General features: G+C 38.2%; 1 protein-coding gene across 2 annotated transcripts in view; it reads right to left on the reverse strand.

The window, feature by feature from the left end:
• Window positions 1-2,051, reverse strand: part of SMAD5 (SMAD family member 5) — a 35,020-nt gene extending 32,969 nt beyond the window's left edge. Inside the window, exon 1 of one of the 2 annotated variants that reach the window (XM_006017186.3) lies at window positions 1,954-2,051. The gene's annotated coding sequence lies outside the window, so the exon portion shown is untranslated. The remainder of the gene's footprint in view (window positions 1-1,953) is intronic. The other variant, XM_025196026.1, reaches the window with a different exon arrangement.
• Window positions 2,052-10,577: the final 8,526 nt, after the last annotated feature.

Below are 10,577 nucleotides of genomic sequence, written 5' to 3' on the forward strand. Positions count from 1 at the left end.
AAGAAGCAACTGACAATGCAACTCTGGTTGTCTGTCCTATCACTTGCAATGGAGTGAATGCATCCTACAGTCCCTGCATGTGTACATAATGTTTATACCTAAACTAGCCCTCCATTGATTACACGGATACTTTTGGCCAGCAGGGGCTGTCACTTTCAAAACTGATGAAAAAGGTTCTCATATTCAACAAACTATCTAGACCAAATGAAAAAAGCACATCTGTAGTCTGGGAGAGGAGAAGCAGGTGAAAATGCCTCTGAGGACCAAGCCCATACACAATTACTATTAGTTATAACCGTAATTGATTCCAAAAGACGAATACATTCCATTGCCATTATTGCCACATGCCATTTTTCAGCACAGTGGTACTAGCAATAATATTCCTGTTATTCAAAATCACACATGTCTGAGCTGCTTGAGAGCATGATTCTTCTTTCTAACTGATGTAAGTACTGTGGAGTGTTTCCACTGAGGTCCACAAAGTAACACAGGTGCAAAGCCAGCATCAGGCTTTTTTTGAGGTAAAATGGATCATTGCACACTTAGTAATACAACTAACCAACAAATATTACCTTTGGCTTAATTAATATCCTCTCCAATATCAAGATGTGCAGCAGTAAGTACATTCATGCCTATCTCATGAAACTGCTAAATAACCTCAAGGGCAAGGTTATTAGCCTTTCCTGTTTTGCTCAGATTTCGAATACTTTTAGCACAAAATTTGTCTTTTCACATGAGTGTTTTCTGTATTAATTCAACCAAGTGAAAGAATGAAAGTAAAAGTGTGAGTGATTTTAGGAACAATTTTGCCGATTCTACTTCTATTTTCACAGGAGCTATTTTCAGCAGTAAAAAATGCTTTTTATGTGGACAAAAGCAGAATAGGGGATGCCCTCTAAATTAAAACTTAGTGGTGGCCTAAGAGAAGATGAAGAAAAAAGGAAAGGTAAGAAATATTAAATTTTCATAAAAGTAGCCAAAATCTTTTCTTGTTGCCATTTTTTACCACTCATTGCACTTCCCTAGTCTTTAAACTTACAATGACACAAACTTTTAATAGAAATGCTGTGGGGAAGATGGGGTGGGGGAGGAGGGGGATAGGGGGAGTCAGCTTTTAAATTTAAGACAGGGTTTTTACAAGTCTAAAAGAAATGGAGAGAAAAATCATTCTCGGTTTATGCCTCAATTCCTCTGTATTTGGCAGAGTAAGGGACAAGTTAAAAGTTCATAAACTTTTTCACTCCAGATGCTTATATGGGTCCCATGTAAGGCTGGGTCAATAAAGTAGTTGAAAACCCTAATTACAGTGCACTGCATCTTCTGAAGTGCATTTTGGGTTCTCAAAGCTCTTTTAGATCATATTTACAACACACACATACTATTTTCTGTTTTGTACGTTAATTGCTTCCCATCGTGAGGACAGAATTGCACATTTAGATTGGGTTAAAGATACTGAAAGATAAACATTACACAATTTGCTTGACTGTCTGGAATAGAAACCCTAAAACCATTCAAACACAATCTTTCTATATGCATATTCCAAACCTATGCTTCAGCACAAAATCTCTCCTTCTCCACAGATGTATAATTTTTTTTAAATAAAAAACTTTTTTCCCTATCTGCATTATTCCAAACCCACTATGAATGTTAGGAATTTTCTACAACTCCAGTATTAAAACTTTATTGTTTCATGATTTAACTCAAATCCTACAAATTAATGACCTTAGCAGCAGATGCTACCTTGGAAAGTTCTACATGCACAGGCCTGTGCTTAGACCTTAGCCACGTTATTCAGTTACATTCAGTTTAACAACAGTAAAATCTGCAAACTTTTAGTATCTGACGCCATGTTACCAGCTCTCCTCTTTCCTCTGAAATACAGGGTTTAACAAATTAAGAAGTAGACATATTTTAAAGGGAAGGAAAAAAATAAGCAAATCTCCATCATTTTACCTTAGAGAAAGAAAGTTATTGCAGCTCCATTTTCTGTGCCCTTATTTTTTTTCCTCTAGTTCCTTTCCAAGTGATTTCTATTTCTCTCTTTTTCTCTCATACTGGCGACAGACAGGCTAGGGGTGGAGCTCTGAGTGAAGTATCCCCCTGCCTGCTGGGAGAACTGAGGTATCAGATAACAAATACTTCTCAGCAAACAACCAAGGGCAGTCAAGCTGGGAAGTGTGCCTGTGTGTGTGTGTATGTGTGTAAAGACTTCAAATTCCCACTTTAGAAACTTTCTGGAAGTTGTATACCAACACAAATTTTGTTTCTTTCATCTTGAAATAATGTTTTTAATTGCAATACAATACAGCCATACTTTGAACGAGCGACATGCTTCACAGAATTTCTGATCAATGACATTATCAAAAATCGTTGATTCTTTTCCAGTGAACAGTTTAGTCAATGCATTTTATTTTCTGTTTGTGAATCGCGAATGGAGGAGGAAAATGTATTGAGTCTTTGCATTATGTTTCTTTGTACTCAAACAGTATATAGATACTTTGGCTTTAAATGATCTTTTTAATTTCTATATATTAAAAGGATGATAGAACAAGAAAGAACACAAACCTACTTAAAGTAGAAGGGTGCTCTCCTCTGAATGGACTGAAATGAACACAAATAGCTGCCTCGTTCTGCCGAGAGCAGAGTCCTTCAAAATTTCAAAGTGCATTATGTAGAAACACAAGTTTCGACTCCAAAGTTGGAAGCACTTACGCAAAAAAGTACGATTACTCACATGTGCAAGCATTACCAGAATCAATCCATTTATAATTATCACAATGCTCTTTTCAGTCCAAAGGTTTGACCCATGCTATTGGTGATTACGGTACTGATTAGGACAGCTATGTCTGATTTCATTTGCTAATATTTTACTATATTGATATTCTCTTTTATAATCTCTTGTGTGTTTCTACTTGTTTTGAAAGTTGTTTGTGCAGCATCCTGATTATTTCTGCCACATTACAACTAACATTATAAATTTGTAAATTATACAAATAATCAGCTCCTTTAATGGGGATAATTCTTCTGTTCACAGCCAGGAGAATGTGAAATAATTTTTGGTTACATTAACAAGCCTTTCTCTGTCAGAGAAACACAATGAGCTTCAGGTGTAAGACTCCTTGCAAACTGATAATGAGTTTATACTGTGTTTCACAAAAATGCATTAATTACTATAATCAACATTAGGAGATGCTTATTGTGGCACATTAAAGGTGATTTGAATGGATGTCTTCATTTAATTACACTTCAGTTTGTTAACCCAGCTACTGAGTTCAGTTTTTCAAAACAAGAAAAATATTGATATTAATAAATCTAAACATAGTAGACTCAAAACAAAATAGAGCCTTGTATGGGATGGAAATACTGTTCCACCGTTTTGAAGTTTGGCTTTAAAGAGGAATCAAACCCTCAAAATTTGAAATTCTCCACTAAGGAGAATTCTAAAAATAAAAACAAGGTTGAAATGTTGCATTTTGTCAAAACTGAATCCATTTATTTTGATTTTTTCTTTTAATTTTGTGTTCTAAGATGCATCTCAGTAAAAAAAAAAATCTTACCTGAAAAGTAATTAAAAATAAATAAATAAATGAGTTTCATTGTAAAATGTTTAAAAATGACATTTCAGAGATTTTTCTCAGTTTTTTTCTCTAGGTGATTTTCCGCTGAAATGAATTTTATTTTAATTTAAATGTATATTCCAATAGAATATCGGGGAGGGTGGGGGGAATTGTTTTTTTTCCCCCTCTAATCAGGTCTAAAGTACATCAAAATCATTTGGCAAACATTTACTTAATTATAGCTTCTGTAAGAGAGGCATTTTTATCTCTAATTTAAACATAGAGAACATGAAACAGAGATCAAGAAAGTGACCTGTACTCATACAGTTCATGTCAGAACTGGGAATAGAACTTAAAATTATTTCCTAATCCTCCAGTATTGAACTTTTACCACTAGACTGACAGCTTCTATAACAACGTACCTTCAACTAGGCTTTAAAAATTTGTAGTTTCCTTGAAGTGTTCTGGTCCCATTCTTTTCTTCCTCTTAGCACAAGTGTAAGGAACTAAGTATTACAGCCTTGGTAACTTGATATTTCTTAGAGGGCCTCAACAGCATCAGTTCTTTCTTGCCTTTCTCCGGCCATGGTTTGATTAAAAATTTACAGCAGGTACAGGATTATATGCAAAACATACATATTTACAGTTATATTTAATTATCATGATCAGAGCATAGGATTATTTGAATGTAAAAACTGAAGGGATTGTAATCCTCTGCATTTTATAGCAGAGCAAACACATAAACATAGCGGCAGTCCGCCCATTGCTTTTGCACCTATTAGAAGCCTAAATGGATATAAGTGCCTATGTATAATCCTATTCCATCCAGTTTGAATCCCTGAAAAATATACAATACCCCTTCTTTTGCATAACACCTTCATCTGATCCTTTAAGGCTAAATCCCAAAGGCCTACCTACTTGCTGCACTAACATTTTTCAAGGACTTGAGCAGCAGGGAATCAAATCACTCCTTGGTACCTAAGTCCACTTGGGCACCTAATACATGGAACAGAATCTGGCCACTACCATTGAATCTAAGTACGTTTAATTTTATTGTAGTTCTGTATTCTCTGACATTCTTCAGATAACAATCAGTGAACAAAGAAGGCTGAAAAATGTCACCAATTAAAAAAAAACAAACCATAATTACAGTACTGCATTTTCTTGCATGCATTGTGTATTGTTTCCAAAATTCAGCTGCTGGAAATTGGTGTGTGCATTATAATTGAGGAAATACGGTAACAGCAGTATCTCCACTAAGCCTCTGCCAGGAATAATCAAAAGTAAAGCTGTATGTGCTCCATGCCAGAGCTGCTGGCTGTGGCTACTTGCTGTCTCCAGCCCTGCAGAAGCTCTCAAGGAAAGATCTTTTTTTTTTTTTCCTTTCTGCTTTTCAAAAGCAAGGCACATATTTCATTAGGGACATGCTGTATGCAAGAGAATACATTACTTTTGCTTATGCAAGCGTAGATGCATTTGAAGACAACTTCTACTTGATGTCACTCATCTTGTTTATGTACAATCAAGATCATTTAAATTCAACAATTTAAACAGTTTTTAGTTTTAGATGAGAACTGAGTTGAATTCTAGGCTCTGGACATCAAAATAATGCAGGCACACACAAACCTTGCAGATGCAATATTATGTTGGCTGGTCTTCCCAAGTTCTTCATGCAGATTAATCCTGGGGGAAGAGGATCAATTTGGGCAGGATTGATGAAGATGAAGGTGGATGTACAACTACAAAAGTCTGGAGATAATGCACCTGACCTCTAAGCTCTGACCCAGCGTGCCCTGTCTATGGCTTCAGCTATGTGGGAGGGACGCAGGGTAGCAGCCTGCTTGGGTTTGGTGGGGAGCCAGAACCAGTTCCAGTTTCTCTCATCCATACCCACTGGGCACATCTACATGTATACTTTAATGTGCAGTAGATTCTTTTACTGCATATTAAAGTATCACATAAAAAACTGCGACATTACGCTAATGCACAGTAAAATCTACTGCACATTAAGCATCACTTAAAAACTGTGCAAATGCGCTATTGCGCATTAGGGCAGTCAAATGCACTTTAATTTAGTACGTCACATTTGGAGGTACTAAATTTAATAAGCTTTAGAAAAGTCACATTAATGCATGTATACACGTGCCCACTGAGTAGCATTTGCTACACTACACAAAAGCAATCTGAAGTCAACATTTATTGCACTGTTTCAAAGAACTGGAAGCCAAGTCCTCTAGCAAGTGTGTACCTCTCCAGCAGCATGCAGTAAACTAGCTATCGGGTCCCATCAGAGAATTTCTCTGACCTCAAAGGATTTGCTGCTGGGTTGAAATGTACTGCACTCAACCCAAGTCTCTTTCTTAGCTATCTAACTCCCTCAGTGTAAATGGCGTTTTGGACGTGTGGTTTCAAGGAAGCAGAGCTTAGCAGACAAAATGCTTAGCAGAGTCACTTGTCCCTGCTTCTCCTCCTCGACTGACAAATCTCTCCTCCTCATGCTTTGGAATAACAACATCCTAACTCCTCATCTCTCCCAACTCCAATGTACAGGTTCATTGTCTCTCTTTTCCTCCACCTTTCTTTCCCCTACTCCTCACCAGGCCTTGTATTGGAGGCAGCAAAGGTCTGAAAAAGGCCTGTATTATTTGGCTTTTTCTTTTCAAAGAGAACAGTATTTGAGGCCAGGATATTCAGACATCCTGGGAAAATACAGTCTATAAAACCATGTGGTTAAGCCAAAGATGCCAGTATCATATCCACAATCACTATAAACTATGATTATTTTATCACTTCCATAAATGTCACTTCAGCAGTTCCATACCAGAATGGGGGTGGACTTGTCTGTTTCCTCCTTGTGGGACAGTGCACATATGCAGTCTTGTTTATCCTTGACCCGCTCAGCAGAAAATCAGAAACATCTTGAAACATCTTGTTTAAACAAAAAAAGTGCTCAACAGTACAACTGCTTATTCTTGTGGCACACTGCAGTAGCCCTCGTTATTCTGAGCAAGTGTCCTGAGCAAAATCATTCAGGGGACAAATTAAATCAGCTCCTGATGGTTCACTGAGTTCCCACTTTGCAGTCCAGAACCATTCACTGAAAAGAAAAAATAGGTTTCTGGTCCTTATGGTTGCAGAGGTAACCCTTAATTTAAGAATAAAATGCAAAATAATACCATATGTGTCCCTATCAGGGCCTCTCTGCAGACACTTCATAGGAAGTTCTGCAGACACTTTATACCTGGGTAGGAGAAGGAAAAGGTACTCTCCACATTGTGCAGTCAGGCTGGCAGAGGGCAAAATTCTCTCTACAAAAGTCCATATTGACTACATGCTATCTACATGCATGTGAGATCAGATTGCAGCTTCAAATAACCATAATTTTGCTTTTATTCCCTCTTGTGTACGCAGAAGGGTCTCTTCAAATGATGCCATGATTCAATGGAATCTCATGTGTTTCACACACTGTATCTATTCCTCTAGCAAGAAATCACCAGCTTCTTCAGGACTCCTGCTTTTAAAGTTGAGACAAGCAAGCTAATTCTGTACTGACGTGCTGTTTGCAGACTGCCCTCCATTATAAAGGGGCACAGTGTCATTTCACTGGCTGTGATATGTCTGTGAGAGAATCTTCCATTTTTATCTCTCGCTTTGCAATTATTGTTTGCTTTCCCTAGTTTGCTTCCCCTACCACAAATATTTCCCACAGCGGTATTGTTTTCTATTGGACTCCTTAGTCATCCAAGTTAATAGTTATGGGCATACTGGACATTTTGTTATGGTCTTTTATGTCTTGGAAGGCATGAAAATGCTCTGTAGGGATCCCATTATGTCTTAGCACTTGTGCTCACAGACCGAATAGTTTCACCGCCTGTCAGAGCAGCAATGCTGCATGAACAGCTTCTTTTTTTGTTCTACGTATTTTTATTTAAAAGTTCATAAACAGGTTCTGTAATGCGCAGTTTTCATTATACAATACTCCAGAGTTTAAAGGAGGAAGATCTGTTTTCAATTGGAAAATTAATCTGCAAATGGCCACAAACAATTGCAGAAAAGAAATTAGAGGGGGGGGAAATCAATATTAAGCTATCAAAACATGATTCTGTAACACTTGCAACTCTTTAGCCTCTTATGCACATCATGGTTGCAGATCAATAAGAAATTTAAGCCAAGAACAGCAGCTACCTTCATTATGTGGGTAGGTGCCTTCATCAAAGAAGCTGGTTGTGTGTTCTTATGGATATTGATTTCTCCTTGATGCTAAGCAATTTTCCTTGATGCTAAGCAATCAAAGTTCTACGCCTTGATCTCTCTGTTAAATCATATCTGCAATAAGTTTCATGGGTGGAGCGCAGTGCATTCCAGTGTCAAAAGACACATGTATTTTGTCCGCAAGAGTATAAAAAATTTGCTTTCAAAAGTCTGCACACCCACACTAGCAAACCTGGGTTTTTTTATACTAGAAAACGATTTAATTTACCTCTTTGTGTAATGTATCCACATACCCCTTGTTATCAAATTAACTACATAATGATATTGCACTTATTTACATTAGTTTGTTTACATAAAATGTCCACCCCTAAACTGTCATTTAAATTTTTTTCAATACATTATTATTAAATTACTACTAAATTTATTCTTGAGGGGTTGAGCTGATGGGAAGGTATCAGTGACTCACCACGATGGTATGATTTAAAAGCTCTGTATTCCCTTTTGTCTAGTTACCCAGTCTTCATTGCTGATATTTTTAGAAAGGGCGCAGCATTTTAGTAGTTCACGTAACTTCCATTGCCTTAAAAAAAAATCAATTATCTAAAATAGACAATGCTAATTTTAAAGCCGTAATTGCCTCGCAAGCATGTAACAAGAGCCAAAGTAAATGGTGGGGATGTGAACAAATGAAAAAGAAAACCTCTGACGAGAGGGGAAAATAAGGATAGAAACCTGCGACCTTCATTTAGTGCAAGATCCAGAGCAGTGATAGAAATAGTGAAAAATGTTCCACACATACTTGAACTTCATAGGAAACAGATTCCTGCCCACAGGAAGAAATGACTGAACACATCAGCAAGAGCACCGAAGATTTTTAATTTTCTTTACTTTTGGGCACCAGTGCTACAAAATGTTTGTGGATCCAGCCTACTTGAGTCGTAGTCCAGTTTGTTAATGAGTACTGTATCCCCTTGTGACTGAAACAAGGCCTTCAGAGAAGCAGGGACGTGATTTATTAAGTAGATGGACAGCAGTACCAGAAGGCAAATTATCTTTCTGGAAATGGTTTCAGGTCAGAAATGGGTCATTTCCAGAAAAGTGATGATGTTCCTATCATTTGAATAATTATTTCTGGATACCTACTTTGCTGTTTGCTCATAAATAAGTAACTACATTAGTTTTACTGTCACCAGTGGAGCTCAGAGGAATAATTCTCATCACTGGCCAGTTACCTTAATGGGCATTATTGAACGTTGTAAGCTATACCATATTGCTATTATTTCTCTTCTTTGCTCTCCAAAAATTCATAGGTCCATCTATCATAGGGTTTTATTGTACTGCCTATCACTATAGCATTGGAGTGCTTGTGATGCAAAAATCATTAATAAAGACCCTAGTGGACAAAATGGTTTCCCTTTACAAGGTCAGAATGCTACTTTGAGGGGCTGGCCAATGAAAAGAGGGACTAGGAATAAAAAAAGAGGCTGCCTCAAGCATTCAGCTTCACACTCAGTGATGTCCAGTCATCCAGCCTGGAAGCGACAAATGCATGAATTACTACAGTCAGGCTCTTGACAGCAAGATGGAAACAAAAGGCATTTCTAGAAACAGATGTTACCTGTTCATTCAATGTCATCAAGGAGTGTAACGGGCCCTCGAGGCATTGAACTATGATGAATGGGAGCTAAGGTGCTTAAACAGAAGATGGAGACTAGTCCTGGCCAGCTCTTTGAAACACTTCCCATTCTAATTAGCATAACTGACGTTTTTCTTGGGTTCATCTGGAGACTTCTGCAAACAGTCTCATCAGTTGAGAATTAGACCAGTGTGTCATTGTCATTATAGGTAATACTTTTATAGTATATCACTTTTAGTGGAATCCATAGCAAAGACTATTTGGGGAGGCTGCATTCTGTTGGAGAGGGACTATTTGTAGTCCAGGTGAAATAAATTGGGCTTCCTGATGGAATAAAGCACTGACCACTGCCTATAAGAATGGCAGAATTGCATATCAGGTCCTGAGTATGGGTAGCTTCAATGGACTCTGTCCTGCAAGATTCCTATGGATGTTAGTAGGAGCTCTGATCAGGTGAGATTTGAGATCAGTCTGATCAGCCCCCACCCAATCAATCAAAATTACTAAATGCAAGTGTCAAGACCCTGGATTTTAGCTGGACTATTTAGAAATGACAAAGAACAGACAACATCTGGAAAGAGGTGTGAGCCCTGTTATCTGATATTTAACATGAGTTCCAAATTTAAATCCCTTGGCAGACATGGAGTTCAATAATGTATTAGGGAAATAACTGACCCTGGTGCACTGCCAAACAAGGGGATGATCCAAATTTGATTCACAAGAGAACTACATCCATCCAATGAAAGTATGAAATGAGGAATGGCAGATGCCGCTTGAAGCAGAGGGCTGAGCTTTCTCCCACCATAGATTGCTGTTGTGACTTTGCTGTGAACCCTGAAACAACGTACTGCCCAGGAGCACGCAAGGAATTAGACCAGGGCTCAGTCAGTCTTCTTCCCGGTTTCCCCGCCTGCTCTGGGGTGGTAGTGTTCCCTGAACCATCCCTATGTCTGGCCCAACATATGGCTCCATTTCAACTGCGTTGGCCCATGTGTTGTGAGGAACTGGAACCTCAGCTCCACCCTGTCCCTATTTCTGGCCCACATCTGAGGGAAGGATATGGTCACACTGCTGAGGCTGCTCTCATGGCCTTAATGATATCTCTGGTATGGGTACCTAGATCAGAGGGGTAATGGGCTTCCTTTGTTCCCTCTAAAGATGCACAGTATGGG

The sequence above is a fragment of the Alligator sinensis genome, unplaced genomic scaffold (assembly GCF_000455745.1).
Source record: "Alligator sinensis unplaced genomic scaffold, ASM45574v1 scaffold111_1, whole genome shotgun sequence".
Classification (NCBI taxonomy): Eukaryota; Metazoa; Chordata; order Crocodylia; family Alligatoridae; genus Alligator; species Alligator sinensis.